General features: G+C 30.9%; 1 protein-coding gene across 3 annotated transcripts in view; it reads left to right on the top strand.

The window, feature by feature from the left end:
- The window catches only part of LOC124540429 (facilitated trehalose transporter Tret1-2 homolog), a 64,112-nt gene that overhangs the window by 34,522 nt on the left and 10,398 nt on the right, over positions 1 to 19,192 (top strand). The window contains exon 1 of one of the 3 annotated variants that reach the window (XM_047117982.1): positions 3,626 to 3,648. The exons of 1 other annotated variant lie outside the window; for it this stretch is intronic. The gene's annotated coding sequence lies outside the window, so the exon portion shown is untranslated. Of the gene's footprint in view, positions 1 to 3,625; positions 3,649 to 4,004; positions 4,174 to 19,192 lie in introns of those variants that run through there. One more of the 3 variants, XM_047117980.1, reaches the window with a different exon arrangement.

The raw sequence follows: 19,192 nt of genomic DNA, 5'->3' as shown, positions 1-19,192 counted from the left end.
TTAGTTCAGAAAGTTGGAGATGCGTTGGTGTTGTAAGAAATGATAAAAAATATCCTTGGCCCCATATATAGGCATAAAACAAAATACCAAGTATTGCTGTTTTACATAAGATAATACGATCCACATTTTGTACAATGATATAATTATATTGTAACAAATCAATGATAAATCTTTTAAGCAAACTTTTACGAGCACTTTTGAATCCTCTTACACAATTAAATGGTTGGAAATTAGACAAGGAAATCAATATATTTTGCAACATTTGAAATATAGAATTATGAAATATTTAATTATTTTGGTGGTAGGGCTTTGTGCAAGCCCGTCTGGGCAGGTACTACCCTCTCATCATATTCTACCGCTAAATAACAGTACTCAGTATTGTTGTGTTCCGGTTTGAAGGGTGAGTAAGCCAGTGTAACTACAGGCACAAGGGACATAACATCTTAGTACCCAAGGTTGGTGGCACATTGACGATGTAAGGAATAGTTAATATTTTTACAGCGTCATTGTCTATGGGTGATGGTGACCCATTTGCTCATCCGCCAACCTACACCATAAAAAAATGTCAATCAAAACTCATATAATACTCATCTTACTTGTAAGTAATATCATATGTCCAGATATGATCACACTCTTGACAATAATCGTATCGCCAAAATCGGTCAGGGGGACATCATACCTAAACTATAATTCCACGAAAGCATCGCTATCATTTATTTGCAGCTTACTCAATGTAACTTATGTATTTTATTAAAATTATCCTCATTGAGAATTGCAAATATACATTCCGTTAAGTAATAAACATTACAAAATATTTATACAACGTATTTAGATAAATCAATTCAAGGAATAATTAAAAAAATAAACACAAAAGAGTATATTATTATCGATCGGAATTATTTTCAAATAGTTTTCATCCGCGTGGTTCAACAGGCACCTAGCCCCCACTTTCTATAGATCTGACAACAACAACTACAGCCTGTAAATTTCCCACTGCTGGGCTAAGGCCTCTCCCTTTGAGGAAAGGTCTGAAACATATTCCACCACGCTGTTCCAATGCGATTAGTGGAATACACATGTGTCAGAATTCCGTTGAAATTATATACAAGCAGGTTTCCTTAGAAGTTTTCCTTCACCACCGAGCAACTGAATTATAACACAAATTAAGCACATGAATATTCAGTGGTGCTTGCCTGGATTTGAATCCGCAATCATCGGTTAAGATGCACGCGTTCACGAATCCCTGACAACAAATTCATACGATTTTGTAGTTAAGGTGTTAAGAGATAACAAAGAAACGAACATACTTTAGCATTACATTAGGGTAAATACTTCTTAAAATGTATAAACGCTAATTATTGTCAAATGTTAAATACGCAGAATTGAATGTTCACCAACACTATCAAATCGTTACGTGCGTTGTGACGTCCCGATATTAGCGAGTAATTAGAGGTCAGGGAAAGCCAAAACTATATGACGACACTGCACTTAAAACAATATTGGGTGATATAGTGATGTGACATATATCGATATGTTAATTAAATCTATTATTTATTTTTAGAGGAAAATAAAAATGCCTCGTTAATAGGTTAGAATTGGATTATACTCTCTAAGTAACCTTATATTTTGACAGCGCCATGTTTTAGGGGACGGCAAAACCGGTTGTGCAAGTTCGAATAAATAACTCAAAGAATTTATCTTAAGGAGAAGTCTGAGTCGTATTAAGACGCTTTTCGATTATTCTTTTGCAATCTTTCAAATATATAAAATAAATATAAACATCTCATTTGATAGGTACTTGATACATTAAAACAAACAGCTAACCGTACGTTTATAAATTATTTACTACATATCTTTATTTAAAATGAAAAGTGGAAGCCATTATAATATAATGCTCTAGTGTCTAATCAAGTAAAAAATGGTTAAAAAACAATTATCAATCGTCTTATTTTCATTAGTTCCTAATAAACATATAAATAAAACATACTATTATTTATACTTTCTTTCTAATTATTATTGTGGTCAAGCGTAAAATTATAATTAACCATTAGAAAAAACGATTGATTCTCTATGATAATATTGTCTTTGATTCCCTTGATAAAAGATACAATTCGATTTTTAAACTGCCGTCAAGAAGTACAATAACATCGTGCGATGCCAAATCTAAATGGACTATATACATATATCATTCAAATTTTGTTTTTAAATCCTAGATTTCTCATTCTCACGACTCAGTGGAAATTTTATAACGATTTAGTTCACATGCGTTTAAATGTATTGCTCAAATGAAAATATTATTTATTTTAATTGCTATTGAACAAAATTGGCAGTAAAAAATATGTTTTTTTAGACTTCGAAAATACTAAACATTCATATATATATATTTTTTTATGGTGGGTTTTTATACAACATTCAGAAGTTGCATTAAACATAAAAATAAAATGTTCTTTTAAATATCATAACAATAAAATACTTATTAAGTAATCAATTACATTTTTGTTTTGGGTGCTGCCTGAAATGAAAATTATCAATCAATTAACTTTGTTGTAGAAAAGTACTGGAATAAAATATTAAGTGTACATATAGTAACATATAGTTTTTACTTGGCACGCTGGTAGGGTTTGGAAGCCCGTCTCAGTAAAAACAAAAATTGGTATATATTTTTAATATATATTATTTGAAAATTAATATATATTATTTTCGTTATAATTTGTAGGGTAGAGCTACAAGCACAAGGCATACGATCTTAGCACCTACGGTCATAGTATATTGGCAATGTATGAAATGATTAATATTTCTTACAGCACCCATGTTAATGGACGGTATTGATCACTTACCATCAGATAGGCCATTTGCCTGTCCACCTAACTGGGTAATAAAAACAAATATCCATTAATAAAACTCAATTCCATTTTTGAAGTCGAAATCACTAAATGTATCTGTTGTTGAAAACTCATGATATAATTGTTTGCATTTAAATTGAGATTCAGGTTATCTAATTTTAAGTTTACTTTGGGATGTAAGATTTATTTGATTATATTCTAAATTTATAGAAGTAGTGATTTTTGCTCATGACAAGTATTTACACAGCGATTTTAGTGCGAATTGTTACTGATATGCGTAGTTCGTTACGTCTTTGCCGTTCTGACAACTAAAAAAAATTAAATGTCAAATTAAAAAATTAACCACAAATATAATTAAACGGTCTTAAATACATAAATTATAAGATATAGAATTTTAAATTAAAATAGTGTTCTATTTTTAAACAATACACATTTTTTTAATTATTGTCTTAACAAAGTTATTTTAAATAAAACAAACAATATTTCCATCGTAATTATTTATTTTGAGAAGGCAGAATGAGTTATATCAAGAACAAAAATTTGTTTACTCCGTTATCGCATTGTTGTAACAGAAACAATGACATTGATAACAGAAATGTAATCAAATCTGTTCTTGACAAGGCATATTTGTCAAAAAAAAAATTAAGTTCATTACGTATGTAGTTCGTATATAAATTGTTACAGGCAGTAACAGAACCTAAATTCGTCAGGATTTTACGCGGGTGCTCTTTTAAAATAGAACAGTTTTTTTTTTATTTCGTTAAACTTTGTGCATAACGTTCTGAATTTAAAAAATAAAGATAAAGTAAGTATGTATTGGATTTAGTCTGTTGTGCAATACGATTGCGTTACATGCACGGTACTTCCGTAGCTAGTTCAAACTTGACCCTCAAAGTGCGTTGACCTTAACGACGTATCAAGTCGTCAAACGTGTTAACTTACAAATAGGAGAAATACCTACTGTGATATTCCGACATATTTAAAAAAAAAGGAAAATCGGTGACAGGAAAATATTTGCATTTCAAAATTAGCTCATTGCCTCAAGAAATAATCCTTGAATTTATGATATGTAATACATTTATTAAATCAAAGTAAACATACGGGTAAAGGCTAAATCAATATCGATAAACGCATATATATCGACAGTGAGGACGTCACTAGCTACTTGTGTTCGCGAATTGCGTACAGCATCGTACGTTCATTGCGCGTATCAGTTAACGGGTTGTCGTACTCTGGCGCGTACGTGTAGTATAAAAACAGTTATTTTTTTTAATAGTGTTGTGAATAGTGGGCGGTTTTTTTTCGATATTTTGTGAAATACATTTAAAAGGTAAACGTGCATTTTTCTTGTTATTTTTATTGTCAAAAATAATTTTATATTTAATTTTGTAAAATATTTAATAATAGGTATGTATAATTTTTTTTTAATATCTGTATTATTTTACTTATGTTAGTTTAAGTGAAATGTCAGTTTATTTGGCGGGAGAGTCGAGTTGTTATTATTACGAAATCGAAATACTTCGAAACAATCCAACATGTTTCTAGATATTTCTAGACTAACGCTCAACAATCTGGACCAAGATTATTACTTATGAATTAAAAAATATGTTTTATTTATTTTAAAAGTGTTTTTAATAAAATATAACATTTATTTAGACTCTATAGCATTTTTTTTGTATCGAAAATTAAAACCGCTATTTTTTAAATGTCAAAGATTTACCGGCTTGAAAAGAAATTGCTTGAACGAAGAGCTTTAGCTTTAGCTTAAGTAGAGTTAAAAAATATATTTATTGTATCTCTACTGATATTACTAATGAGAAAGTCTGTTACCTCTTTAAACATTAACCGCTGAATCGATATGGTTAAAATGTGGTAAGGGCATATTTTAAGTCATGGGTAGCATATAGGCTTTTTTTTTTAATTCACCCCTTCAGGGATAAATTGGAGACGGTTTGTAAGCAAAGTTAATATATATTATTAAATTCGTAATATATATTATTGTTTATCACTATTAAGTATATTGTCTTATTTAAACATATACTGATTATTATTATTCAAAAAGTATAGATAATTAATTAATAAAGCCTTAGACGTGCTGTCAAATATTACTAACTTACATAGACAATTTTTCTACTTTTCCGTAATTAACAAAATTTATATTTAAACACACGTGCGCGGTTTCTGCAACAACAGTTACGACATCCCTTTATGTACAAGTATTAAAAATATATATTTTTACGCACTCCGTTTTCTTTTAATGGGTTTGAATTTGTGATTATATTCTATACCTCACTAAATTGACTGTACTAAACATTATTCTATAACTGACTAATATACTATTTTGAGGTACTTATTAAGAGTCAAAGTAAAAACTCCCAGAGGGTTAGGTTAGGAGAAATGGTCGTGACTAAAACTGGTTTAGTCCACAAATCCACAAATCTACATTTACAAGATATGACTGCGAGCTGTCGGCATTTCTCCTATGTATCGAAACTAAATGGTATAATAATTAACACGTGTTAATAATATTTACACGGACTTTGATATTCATATCGACGATTATTATCTGAAATATTAAATGAAATATATTATAACATTTCCTAGTTAATATAAAAACACACCAGACCGGTGCTAATGAATGTGTGTCTGTTACAATATTATTTCTGTCAATAATCTTCCACAGACAAAAAAAGACATTAAAGCTTTTTTATTTATAAACTTGTAAGTCCTTTATCTATTGTTATAAAAAAATATATCGGATGTGTTTAATTCTTCTTCGTATAATGATTGCATGGCTCATGCATTGTGATCATTTTTAACCTTTTTATGACATAGACGAGCAAGTTGGCCACATGGATGGTAAGTGGCCACCACCGTTTATGGATATTGGTATTGATAGTGTATAATACCGTTGGGCTAAAGCATTTGAGGAGAAGTTCTGGGCTTAGTCCTCCACAATTTTAAATAGGTGCCAAACATGCTGGTTCGCTCACCATTTTACACTAAAGTATTTTCTGAAATTGAATTCTATTAGACCAAAGTCTTATATCCACTAGCTTACTTTGGCTATACAAAAATATTAACTAACCTGTTGTACTGCTTGATTAATATATTTTTAAGTAAGTGAGCCAAAAAGTGAAAGTTAAGATAATCATAGAATACTCGTTGCGTTTAAAATTAATATTTTACTTAGTAAGTACGGACAGCAAAAACGTAGCTTATTCATGATATGGTTTCTTTATAAGTTTAAATTATGTTTAGTAAATAATTTTTTTTCTAATAATATTGTTATGTTTTTGAGTTGTATATTATATGATATGATTTTAAAATAATTATTTAAATTAAAGATTTTTTGCTAGCGGTACAAAATGCAATAAAGATGTGTCATACAAGTGAGATGACAAGATGTATATTTATATTTTTAAAAAACTACCGTAATACATAAATACTAGAGAATTATACAATTCAATTTAATATGACATATAATTTTAATGGTCTTGTCTTTAGTACATATCGTCTGATCTTTATTAATTTAATTAATAATTAACTTATTAAATTGAATACCATAAACAAATAATTAAATCTCGTCGTTTAAAGAAAATGACATCTGTCTCGATAAAGACAGTCAGTCATACTAAATTAAATTTATTTTTTATAATGGCAATTATATACTGCCTGTAAGAGCTTACTTCAATAAGATACATATCCATATTTTGATCTCGTTTGATTTATTTGAAGCGATAAAACTAGCTTATCTCTAATTGATCTCTTTAACTAATGTATCATATATTTTACGATACGTTTCATTAATCGTTATAAAATAATAAAATGGCAATTGCTAATGTATGGCACTTGCATAAAATGTTTTCAATGTTCAAATGTCCTTTCTTAGAATTCAAGTTTGTTTCCTTGGTGGTAGGGCTTTGTGCAAGCCCATCTGGGAAAGGTACCACCCACTCATCAGTTATTCTACCGCCAAATAACAGTACTCGGTATTGTTGTGTTCCGGTTTGAAGGGTGAGTGTGCCAGTGTAACTACAGGCACAAAGGACGTAACATCTTAGTTCCCAAGGTTGGTGGCACATTGACGATGTAAGGAATTGTTAATATTTCTTACAGCGTCATTGTCTATGGGTGATGGTGACCACTTACCATCAGGTGGCCCATATGCTCATCCGCCAATCTATACCATAAAAAAATACAAAATTTAATCAAAATCGGTTTAGCAGTTTGGTCATGAAAGAGAGACAGAGAGACAAAGTTAGTTAGTGAAAGTGTGGTAACTTCAATTAATTTAGTTGTTAAACGATTCAAAGTACTTTTAAAAGTCGATGTGAGTAACGTATATTTTGATTAGATTAAATAAAAAAAAACAACGAACAACTGCAAAATGTTCACGTAAATATATTAGTCTGTGTGTAAATATATGGATTTCTCTTGTATCGATCGTTTAATTAAATTAATTATTTAATTAAACGATTTGAATTTAATTATTTCAAATATATTTAAATTCAACTCGAAAGTATTTTAATGGTAATTTGCGTTGATATTGATAGTGACTTTAAATACCATTAAGAAATTTCTGCTTGCACTAAATATAAATCAAGTGTCACGAAATTAATTACGTTTAAAATTAATATTTTATTTTTATTAATCATAAATGCATAAATAACCAAGTTTACTTGTGTTTTAATGAATAACGTTTGTGTGTGTTTGTGTGTATGGCATTTCATGACTTAGACGTCTTGGATAAATACAAAATGGTGGCCCCTAATAATTTTTGAACTAAGTGATTGTTTATTTCTTAATTTTCTATTACTTCTACAATTATGTTTATGAAAATGTGAACGTATTTCTATTTAATAGTCTTATGTATTAAAATATATCGCATTATGAAGGCCCACGATTATTTTTTGAAGTCTCCTTTTTTTAAAGGACTCTTTATCCCTGTTGCACTCCTCTAAATCTGGTCCTATGTATATGTGTGTGGAATGTGCACCTGACCAATTTCCGTCACAGAGGCCATTCTTAAAGCATACTTTAGACATAGCCTACTGTTCAAGACACAGCACCGGTACATAATTATATACTCTCTCTTAGTATCTTTAATAATTTGATAGGACGTTAATCTGAGCTTTACATTTTGACACAACCAGCTAGGGATTGACTCGGGATGCTACTGAGCATTTCTTTTCATAGCGTCAAAGATTGAACCTTAAACCTCGAGATCTACAGCCTCATAAGCCATTCACTACACTTAATTAAACACACTGCATTTCCTCGAATGTTATTTTTAAACATCAATGGGCTAGCCCAGCGCCAAATTCACGTTATCTGTAATAACACTGGCTGACTCACTCAACCAGAACCATATAAAATAAGAAAATATATTACTGGAATTTCTGGAATATATTTCAACACAAGACTGGCGAAGAAAAAAGTTACGTTACGTAATACTTTAGTATTCGTTGATTATAAAATAAATAAATTTCCTTGTTATATGACATGATGGTGAAGAGTAACTAAGTAAGGCAATAGGAGTAGGTATTGAAGTCTTTCTAGTAATCGTCGGTAAAACAACCATCACAAACAGGCCGAAGATAACTTGTTAGCAACTTGTTTAATTAATTACGATACGATTTTAATACTTAAGAGAAGTTCTTACTACTTTAATAATATAAATTTTACTTTTTTTTAAAGTCTTATTATTGTTTCCACGTAGTACAACGCGTTGAACGCTTCCAGTATAAATACCAAAGTAGTAACGCGTTATCGAGAACGTTGTTATGGCAACCATCTCGCTAGACGAGTTTTCATTTGCTTTTTTTATTTTTAGTACTTTATACTTGAGTGTAAAAATATACTCGAGATATATGTGTTTGTATTTTCAATGATTATTGAACACTATTGTAATTATATTTGTTAAGAACTCATGTTAATTATAATATTAGCTAAAATGTTTGTCTAAAATATGGTTTCAGTGTACATAGTTTTTAAAAAAAATTATAGCGTATGAAAGGACATAAATTATTCAATATGTCATAGTCGTTAAGACTCTTTACCCCTTACAGAGTTTTTGATAATTCGATGTATTCCCAATAGTAGGTAATATTGGTGACTATTTGCTATTATTTTATCCCTTATATGTTTGCAAAAGCGAATCCATTTTGTTATCACGTTTTTTAGTTTTTTTTTCAAAATATTTGTACAAGTTTTTTTTTTTACACTGTAGGTGTCTTTATACTTCCTTGAGCGGTACAGTCATCGTCTTAATAGAGTATAAAGTAAAAATAACTGCCAGTAATTGTCTTAGTGCTGGACTAAAGCCTACGTTTGATGAAATTATTATTGGTTTATTGCACCACGCTGCTCCAACGCGGATTTGTAGATATTCGCCAGATTACCGTGTCAGATGCAGATATTCTCACGATGTCTTCCTTCACTAACAAGCTTGATATTAAATATACGCAAAAATTAATCAGTAGCAAATTTTGCGCTAATTTGGAACTAATTCCAACACCCTGCTCTAATACGGTTTGATAGATACACATGAGGCAGACTTTCATTTAAATAAGAGACATGCAGGTTTCTCACATTGTTTTTTCTTTCACCAGCAGGCTCGAAATAAATAATTATTTATTATAATTATAATAAGGTTGTCAAACTTGTAAATGGGCTACCTGCTATGGGATGCCACCACATATACAATGTGTCATTGGAAAATATGTAGGTTTCCTTACATAATCGATACGCCAACAATCTCAAGTGTTGCTCTTTAGCGGTATATTTGAAGAATGATTACAACCTAAGCATTAATGCGTATGCTTGTGATACAACTGAGAAGTTCGTTTCAAAGAAATAACAATTATTTACAAATTACAATTTACAAGAACATGTAACATGCAAGCACGTGTTGACTATCACATGTTACAATATAATCCCATTGTTCTGTGAATTTCAAAAGGTTTTCACGAACGGACGGAAAGATGGATGGAAGGTTGAGTTGTTTAGGCACATGCCGTGTAAAATAGACTGACTGATATTCTAACCGTGCGAAGCCGGGATGAGTAGCCTGTTTAAAAATTAATGATAATATAATTACAGTAACTAAAGAGTAAAAAAGAAATGTCACATGAAAATTTCACCAGCAGCGTCAACTCATTACAATTATTAACAAGACAATATATTAAAAATTATAAAATGAATATAATATAATATAAGCACTGATTCAACAATTAAGAATGATGACATTACAAATCATGATCTATAGAGCGACAAAAGAGTTGCTAACATTTATTCATTTTCAAATGAATCTAGTAAAGCAACTCTATTACCTCTACGCTTAAACCGCTGATCCGTTTTAGATGATACTCGAAAGGAGATAGTTTGTGTTCCAGGGCAGGACGTAGGCTTTTTTATAATCCCTCCCTCCCCTCCGGACTAATTGGATGGGGACGGTGTGCTATAAAGTTGTATGAATTCCGCAGAAGTAAAGTCGAAAGTTCAGTTAGTTAAATTAAGCTCAGATGAATCGTAACAAAGTGCCAATAATATTCCCGGAAAAAAATAAAATTTCAAGGTGAAGGAAAGCATCGTGTAACCTACATACGAGTATGTGGCACGAAAATGGCCCAAATTTCTAGCCACCAGCCTTCATTGAGAGTAGATTAATAAGCTTCAAACCTTATCGATGATTATTATTATTATTAACAGGAATGCCAATCTTTGCCCAAAATTGAGACATTAATGGGCATAAAGAAAAGTCATTCCTTTTACATGTGCCTTCAATAAAACTGATGGATGCACAAAATCGTAAACCGGCATAATTCATACCGGTATAATTAATAAATATGCATGTGTTTGTATTTACGTTACAGAATTCCCTAGAACGTGTAGACAATACCCTTTGTCTCGAACGCGGAAGAACGGTCGGTCATATTACAATTACGATCGCCTTGACATTATTGACTGGTTTTACTAACTATTTAAATCATATTTCAGAACAAAAACATCAATAAAGTATGAATAATTAAATAGGAAGATGCACTTTTATGAAAAGCTTTATAATAAATGGAGACAAAAACACTTATACAAGTAAATAATATACTTTAAAAGACGTTTCACAGGCTTGTATAGTAATATATAATCACCGAATGACGCATTTAACGTTTGTCTAGTTAATTCTTTAAAAAGCTATATACTCAAGATCTAAATAATAAGCCCGAATCATGCCATAAAAATGGGATTTTTGGTTTTGAAATTCATAGCAATAGTAAGAAGAAGCGTCTCGATCAGCACATATTCGTTGCTCGTATACTCTGTCCAGGAATTATCAAGGGCACATATATTTATAAATACAAAATATGCTTTATTCAAGTAGGATTTTACAAGCACTTTTGAATCGTCATTTAACAACCTTTTTTTATATTATGTGAAGCTACCACCGGTTCGGAAAGTAGATTCTACCGAGAAGAATCAGCAAGAAACTCAGTAGTTACTCTTTTTCAACATTTAAACCTATACAATAATCCCTTTGCATTTATCGTTCTCTTAGAATCACCACGGTCACCGTCGTCGTGTTCTAGGAACCGTTCCTTTTTGTGCACATCATCGTCGGAGCCTTAAAATTGCATTATACGTTTGCTTAAAAATACTCAAAGCAAACCTAATTAAGCGATGACTGGCAAAAACGTAATCATAAAGCAATCAGATCGAGATTTGAAACGCACGAAGTATTGAAAACCAAATAGTCACTGATTAACTTCCTGGGTATACCAAGAATTTTGGAATTAATTTAATTTAAAACAATCTTAAATCGTAAAGACAAATTCATATCGTAATTGTCGATTTCGTTCATGGAATAGCCCCAAAAAATACATTTACACATATACAATTTATTTGGTCAAAGGGTTTTGTGCAAACTCGTCTGGGTCTTCTCATACGTTTGTGTCCTGGTCTGAAAACCAAGGGAACCAGTATAACTAGTGACTACAAATCCTAAAAATTGGTTACACATTGATCATAAGGGATGGTTGGTCGTCAGCTAAACCATCTGTCTCAACCTGTCTAAATTACTAAAACAATTGACGTATTGTGTATTTTAATTATAAATATATATTACGTAGTTACGTATAAAGCATTCGCTGACGTTAATTTATGCTAAGCACAGCTTCAAGGTTTGAAACGGTGGAAGTTTTACACAGAAAAAACTTAAGAGCCCTTGTAAAATGACAATTTAAAGCTAATTTATACGAAATATACTATAAATCTGCTCTGATGAAGTTCTTTCGCGTACTAACAGGCGTTAAATAAGATGTTCCATAAATATGACGAAACTTTTTCGTGAAAAGTGACGTAGTTATTATTTCGTATCCCGTGCCAAGATACGTGTAGCGTTTCTCATTCATAACAAACACATGCGGTAGGTGTGGTGGTGTCTTGTCACAAGGTAGTTCTAATTTTAAATGTTCACAATCATCGGGTAACGACGCGGAACGATGGTAAGAGCATTAAACATATCTATCAAACTTTTCGTGTTGTCATGCAAATCTAATTGATATTCAGCAAGATCACTCTGGAATATTTTCGAGAAACCTTGTACCTTCTTGTAATTAGAATGCCGTTAAATTTAATGTCCGGTTCTTTTTACGAGTCTGCTCGAAAAGGAGTAATGTTTTCAGGGTTCATGTTAGTATGTTTCTTATTCCATCATAACTGTTAGGCCTGAACAGATTTGTATGTATCTTTAGAATCTGTATGTTATACAGAATGACGCTAGTATTATTTTGTTTTTGAATGTCACTGTGACTTCATACAACTATAGAATCTTTAGTATGTTCAGTATTTTTGTTTTTTGGCAAGGCAGTCTTGTTTTTAAAATATTGTTAGATGTTATTTCTTTCACAACCGTTGATAATCTTTTGGGATTTACTACAACAAGTAGGCAAGTTTTCAAGCAAGGTATGTTTTTACATTAAACATATGGACTTCGATTTGACGTTATAACTTATTAATTTTATTATCACCTCGCTTTCTATTTGTATTTAAAATATAATTGGGGTAATGTCTTATAATGCCTAATCATATATCCATATCATCTGACCTTCGTCTATAATTTCTTAGCTTTTATATCGTCATTTTACTGTTGATCCTACGTAGTATGTTCGTTCATTCATTTAAATTACGTCTATTTGAGTTTATTGCAAAAATTCATTCTTTCTTTAGCAAAGTGTTTTGATAAGTGTATTGACTTGATCAGTTGTCACACAGGTTATTAAATCATATATTTAATTATTTAACATTACAATGAATGAAATGAATACGATATTTATTGTTCATAATTAATATATTCCCATTTCATCTGATATTAAATTCAACAAACAAATAAATAGTTAATTGCAACATGTTATCAAATCATCAGATAACGACAAATGAAATTATAAACTTGACATACAACCAGTTCTATTGAGAACACGATAAGAGCTATCGATTTTGTCCTTCGATATTTATATTTTGATAAGCACACGCGTGATTTATTAGCCTTATTACTTTCATATCCTTTAAAACTGACGATGCATTTCAACGCGACAATACTGTTACACTTTATTCATTGACATTAGGTCTACAGCAGTTCATAGATTAATTTCTATATAAAATATTACCCCTATTACTAATTGGGAACTTATGTCCTTAGAAATTCAATCGTTTAATTATATGAATGGAATTTTGATTATTGTTTACATTATTTTAAAGAAGTAAAGTATTTTTGTTAACTCAAATTATAATCATATGTTCAGAGAATGTGTCTGTGTGTGATTATACAATTTTAATTTGATTATACGATGACAATTCTTCATTGGATTCATGTTGGAATAATAATATTCATAAACAAATAATTTAACGAATTAAAAGTTGCAAAACTGAGCATAAAGCCCCTTTTTTCTCAAGGATATTAGGATTTTTCACTACACCCCAGTGCGGCTTATCCTATTCAACATTGAAATCCCTATATTTAATTACCGTTCATCCCCAAATATGTGACGAATTATAAAAGTAGGGTTTGTTTAGCTAAGCGCATTTTCAATAATAACATTGTATGTTATGATTGGCTAACCCATTGCTTAAATTTCAAATTATTGTTATATTCTTATCAACTACTTGTTTCAAATATAAGTATATATGTATCTTTGATATCTTTCGTCCTTTTGGTAGGCAGACTGTAAGAGATACTGATATCATTAATTAGACAACCTTGGAATCTTAAATATTATGTCCCTCGTGCTTGCAGCAGTGGCGTAAATAGGGCGGTGCCACAGGTGCCCAGGCACAGGGCGTAGACTCTCGGGGGCGCAAGAATAGCCAGACTGGGCAGGATTATTGTTTTTTCGTTTTGCTCTTGTTAAGAATCCGCTGAGCCCCTAGTACTTGATTCCAATACAAACTAGTACTTACATGCTATTATCATTAAAAACATACATCGCGCTCATTTTTTTTTACAAGCGCACGAGTGTATTTGTGTGTAGTGTTTATCGTTAATGGGCAACGCATTTGCAGTAGTGAACCTGCGTTTATTCCAGGTAGGGTAGCTTCTGAAGCTAATGTTGACTATCTTTACGCAATAAAGGTTTTATCTCAATTATTTTGGACCAGCCCCAATAATATCCTGATCGCTACCTGATTGAATGGGTCAGCTATAAACTGATAACCTAAAGTTTCGACTTGATCAGTATACTACTATTAATGAGCTGAGATGGCCCAGTGGTTAGAACGCGTGCATCTTAACCGATGATTTTGGGTTCAAACCCAGGAGAGCACTACTATATATATGTGCTTAATTTGTGTTTATAATTCATCTCGTGCTCAGCGGTGAAGGAAACCATCGTGAGGAAACCTGCATGTATCTAATTTCATTGAAATTCAGCTACATGTGCATTCCACCAACCCGCATTGGAACAGCGTGGTGGAATATGTTCCAAACGCTCTCCTTTATGGGAGAGAACGCCTTTAGCCCAGCAGTGGGACATTTACCAAACTGTTACTTTACAGTATACTACTATACTGTTATAGTAAAGTAAAAAAGTATTTCAATACATTTATTAAAAAACATCAACCCGTTTTGTTATTCAGTCTATCTTACCTACTTCAAACTAAGTAAATTATTAATAACACAAACAAGAAACAGATTTAACACGTACTAGGTATATATAGGTATATAGTTTTGGTAGAGGTGGCTTTTCCTAGAACATATTTTTGCAATTTGACATTTAACTTTCATAAGAATGTGAAGGTATATGTCAAGTTGTGTGTGTAACTTGATTACATATGCAGACGAGGCGACGACGCATATCATTACGTCTCGGATATCAATAAACGTTATTCGTTCATTGAAATTACTTTAATGTATTGTTTGAATTAAATTTTGTTTTAAATATCATATATTCATAGTGTTGATCATGTATGTATACAGCGATTATGGAAAGCTGCACATAAAAATCGGTTATGATCTCATTTTGAGTGGCTGTAGCAAAAGATGTGCAGAAAAATAATAAGGATTTACTAAATTATTACGATTTAACAAAATGAGCGAAATTTTGTATTAGAGAGCGAAAAAAAGTTAGTGACCGGTTAGTGAGCGGTACTGTTTCGTTTTAAAGTTAAAGTTTTGTTAATTTCGAAATAAAGCCGCAAGTTCAGCTAGTATATAATCAAAATCAAAATAAACTTTATTCAAGTGGGCTTTTACAAACACTTTTGAATCGTCATTTAACAATTAAGTGAAGCTACCACCGGTTCGGAAAGTAGATTCTACCGAGAAGAACCGGCAAGAAACTCAATAGTTACTCTTTTTCAAAATTTATATACATTAGAATACAATCATATTAGTTAAATATTAATTCCATGCTTTTTTATTAACTACAAAATCTTTTACAGAAAATTTCGAAAGAAGCTGTTTGTAAACTTACTTCGCAGCGTCATTGTGTTTTATATAAAAAATAGAATTGTTATTTAAATATTATTAATAGGTTAGTTGATGCATGATCGACAAAGGGGTAAGATCGCCCTTAATTTTTTTACTGTGGGCTCGCACATTTTTAATGAATATGTTCTATAATCTATACGAGCTTATAAATCTGCTTCTATTAACCGAAGAGCAACATTTAAAATGTGATCGAATCAGACGATCTTGCACTCACTTCACTATTAAAAAAGAGCTTTGTATTTGCGAAACGAATACTCACCATCTACAAAGATCAGTATTTGTTATGCTCTGCTTATAAACAATGAAATAAATAAACACAATGATAAACAAGCGATCTCTTTGTCCGTGCTACGTAATATCTTACTGCTCGCCCACGCTTCTTTTTTCTCGTGCGTTTTATGAAATATCTTGTAATATCATTAAAGCTACCGGAAAAAATATATAAAGTCAAACAGTAGTTTTATAGAATCCCTTGTCAGACATTTCTTCAATGAAATTGAAATGTTTTTTATTTGTTTTTTTTTTTTTCTTTTATTTTTATTAATCTATTTCCATGTATTTGCAGCGCATTCTTACACTAATTAGCTTTGGTTGTGCATGTATTTACAATTTTTCTTATTTACTTAACATCAACATTCTAAAAAATAAAATATATACACTAAAGGTACATTTCAAGATATATGCTATGTTTACTTTGATTATTATTATTTTATCTACATTTACTTTCTACTTACACACATTTATCAATAGAAATAGATTTATATTAAATATATTATTGTGTCATGTCATTAAAGATCTGATGCTTAGATCTGAATAAAATTTTTGGGTGTCTTTTATAGTTAGGGAAGCGCTTACATAGAGCCCCGTGAGATCTCTTAAAGTTTATATAAATTTGCGACATATAAGCAGTCCATAAATCATATAGCCGTTTTAAAAATGGATACAATAAGACCGGTATATGTTTTGGAAATGCAACATCTTGCCTCTCTTTCCTTGAGTTTGTGGGAGTGAATTCGTAAAGGGAATGGATGTGACAGGAAGACGGGGATACGAGCTATTTGACCAATGAGTGCGCTCGGTGTTAGAGTGTGTCATCAGAGTGTACCAATCTATTTGCCGAGAGCATATTATGATAATGTCGCTTTTATAATGGTGAAATATCATGTTGACTGTAAGACATTTTTATTTAATATTTCCAATCACAGATTATACAAAGATTAATTTAAAGGTTCGAATTTCAAAGGATTATTACTATTTTCGTAAATCCATCCAATGCTATGTGTATATACTGTGTTATGTCTATGTATGAGTATTGAAGTAACATAGTATATTTATAATGTTAGTATTAAAGTATGATTTAGCTTTCTTGGCTAATAAGGAACAGTGTCATATACATAATGCTCTTTATAAAATAATTAGGTATATTAACGTTGACCTTCAATTGATTACAAAAACATTTGATAAGATTATGATAAAGGATGTTTCCTACGTAATGATATGTATATTATGTTATTTGTGACATATTGAAAGTGTGTATGAGTTGAAAACGTTTAATTGTTAAAAAATATCTACTAACAATTTGTAATTTTACCAATTATTATATCAATGGTTATCGTATCGAAACGTAATCATTTACGTTTATTATTTAAGTAAGCTCTTATAAGCACTGTGGAACGACCATATTACAGTCTTGAATTATATGTTAAGCTACCTTTTCTGAAAGTAAACCTTAAAACCTTTAAGAAACTCAGTAGATGTTCTTTTTCAAAATGTTTGTTACAGAGTGTATAAGTAAAGAACATATTTTTTTTATATCCTGTCTAGAAACAATAAACACTTAGTCTATATATATTGAATAGTATATTTATTAACATAACAATTAATAACATTAAATGCTTAAATATATACAAATATGAACTAAAACTAGTTACTGTATAAATTTTATGGTGGCAAGAATACTAGCAGCATTTCCCCGTTGAATCGCAATTCCGATCCTCTGGGCAAGCAATCAATCAATCTATCAATGCTTTTTTGAGATGAGCTTTACATTTTTTAATTAAATGCAGTTCAATCGAAGTTGATTAGTAATAGAATCTGAAACGTATCGTAACCGTTATAAATGAATAGAACCCTTATGAAGTACAAGATGCTGGTCTGAATCAATTTTTCAAAGAAAATATTCCGTAATTATGCAAACAATATGAATATGTATATTGTTTTTAGTATGGATTGATTATCGTTACTTAATATTCGGCGGCACGTCAGATGACAACGTCAATATAATTCGAGTTAGTTCATATGAGGTCATAGTGGCGAATTCCGTGATCGTAAAATTACGCAGCGCAACGTTGTATATGTATGTGTCCTATATGTTATTTTAACTAGATGATTTGTTTCAATATATATACATCAAATACATAATACATATTTTATACAACACTTCTTGCTATTTTTGGATTATTTTACAAGAATATATTGTTGCATTCACCAAACGTATACACTGGTGTGTTTGTACTTAGTAGCCAACCGCTGGCTACTATTTTTACGTGATCTCAACGTTGACTGTCAAGACATATAAATAATCAAACGTGCTAATCACTCTGACACCATAAATGTTAAGCTACTATGTCCTATATTAGCTTATACATAATGCAGTTACGATACAGATACTAGATACGATAAATTCGAATTAAATTAATTCTTATCAAGGCTTAAGTTTGTTAACCTTCACAAAAATCCTTTTCTTTAGAAAAGTTTTAACAGTTTAGATTTTAAATTATAAGAAATGGAGAAATACTAACTAAAATTATTTTTTAAATCGAAAAACTAAAACCAATATTTTAATATTTCACCTTAAGCAAACCATCCATCTTTTCCTAGATCGCCACCTCTAAAAAACTTACTCGGGGTTTCGTGAAAGGATTCCTTAAAGTTTATTTTATTGTTCCCGATAAACCTTTAAAAGGTTTGATTTATCCCTTTCTGAACAGCCTTTAGAGAAGGTATTAAAAATGATTTGAATTTTTTTTAGTCTAAATTTCTCCGCGGTTTCCCACAGCTTTTAGGGTTCGGTAGTCAGGTGTTAGGCATAACAAAGAAACCAGCATACTTCCTTGGAGTTTAAGCTCTTATCACAGCAAATTTCATTAAAATCAATTATTATAGAGCTAAGTTACTTTCGCATTTAAAATATTAGTATAGATAATGCTTAATGAAAACATAAATGGATCAATAAATATCAAATTCACTTTAAGACATCACGAAATAATTCACATATTTTTGGGTATCCCCTTTATAAAAATCAAATTAATTGGTCCATAAATTATCGACAAATGATCTAACGCAATCGAACTGCTAAATACTACAGCAA

This window comes from Vanessa cardui, chromosome 25 (assembly GCF_905220365.1).
Source record: "Vanessa cardui chromosome 25, ilVanCard2.1, whole genome shotgun sequence".
NCBI lineage: Eukaryota > Metazoa > Arthropoda > Insecta > Lepidoptera > Nymphalidae > Vanessa > Vanessa cardui.
This window is presented reverse-complemented; position numbering and strand designations above follow the sequence as displayed.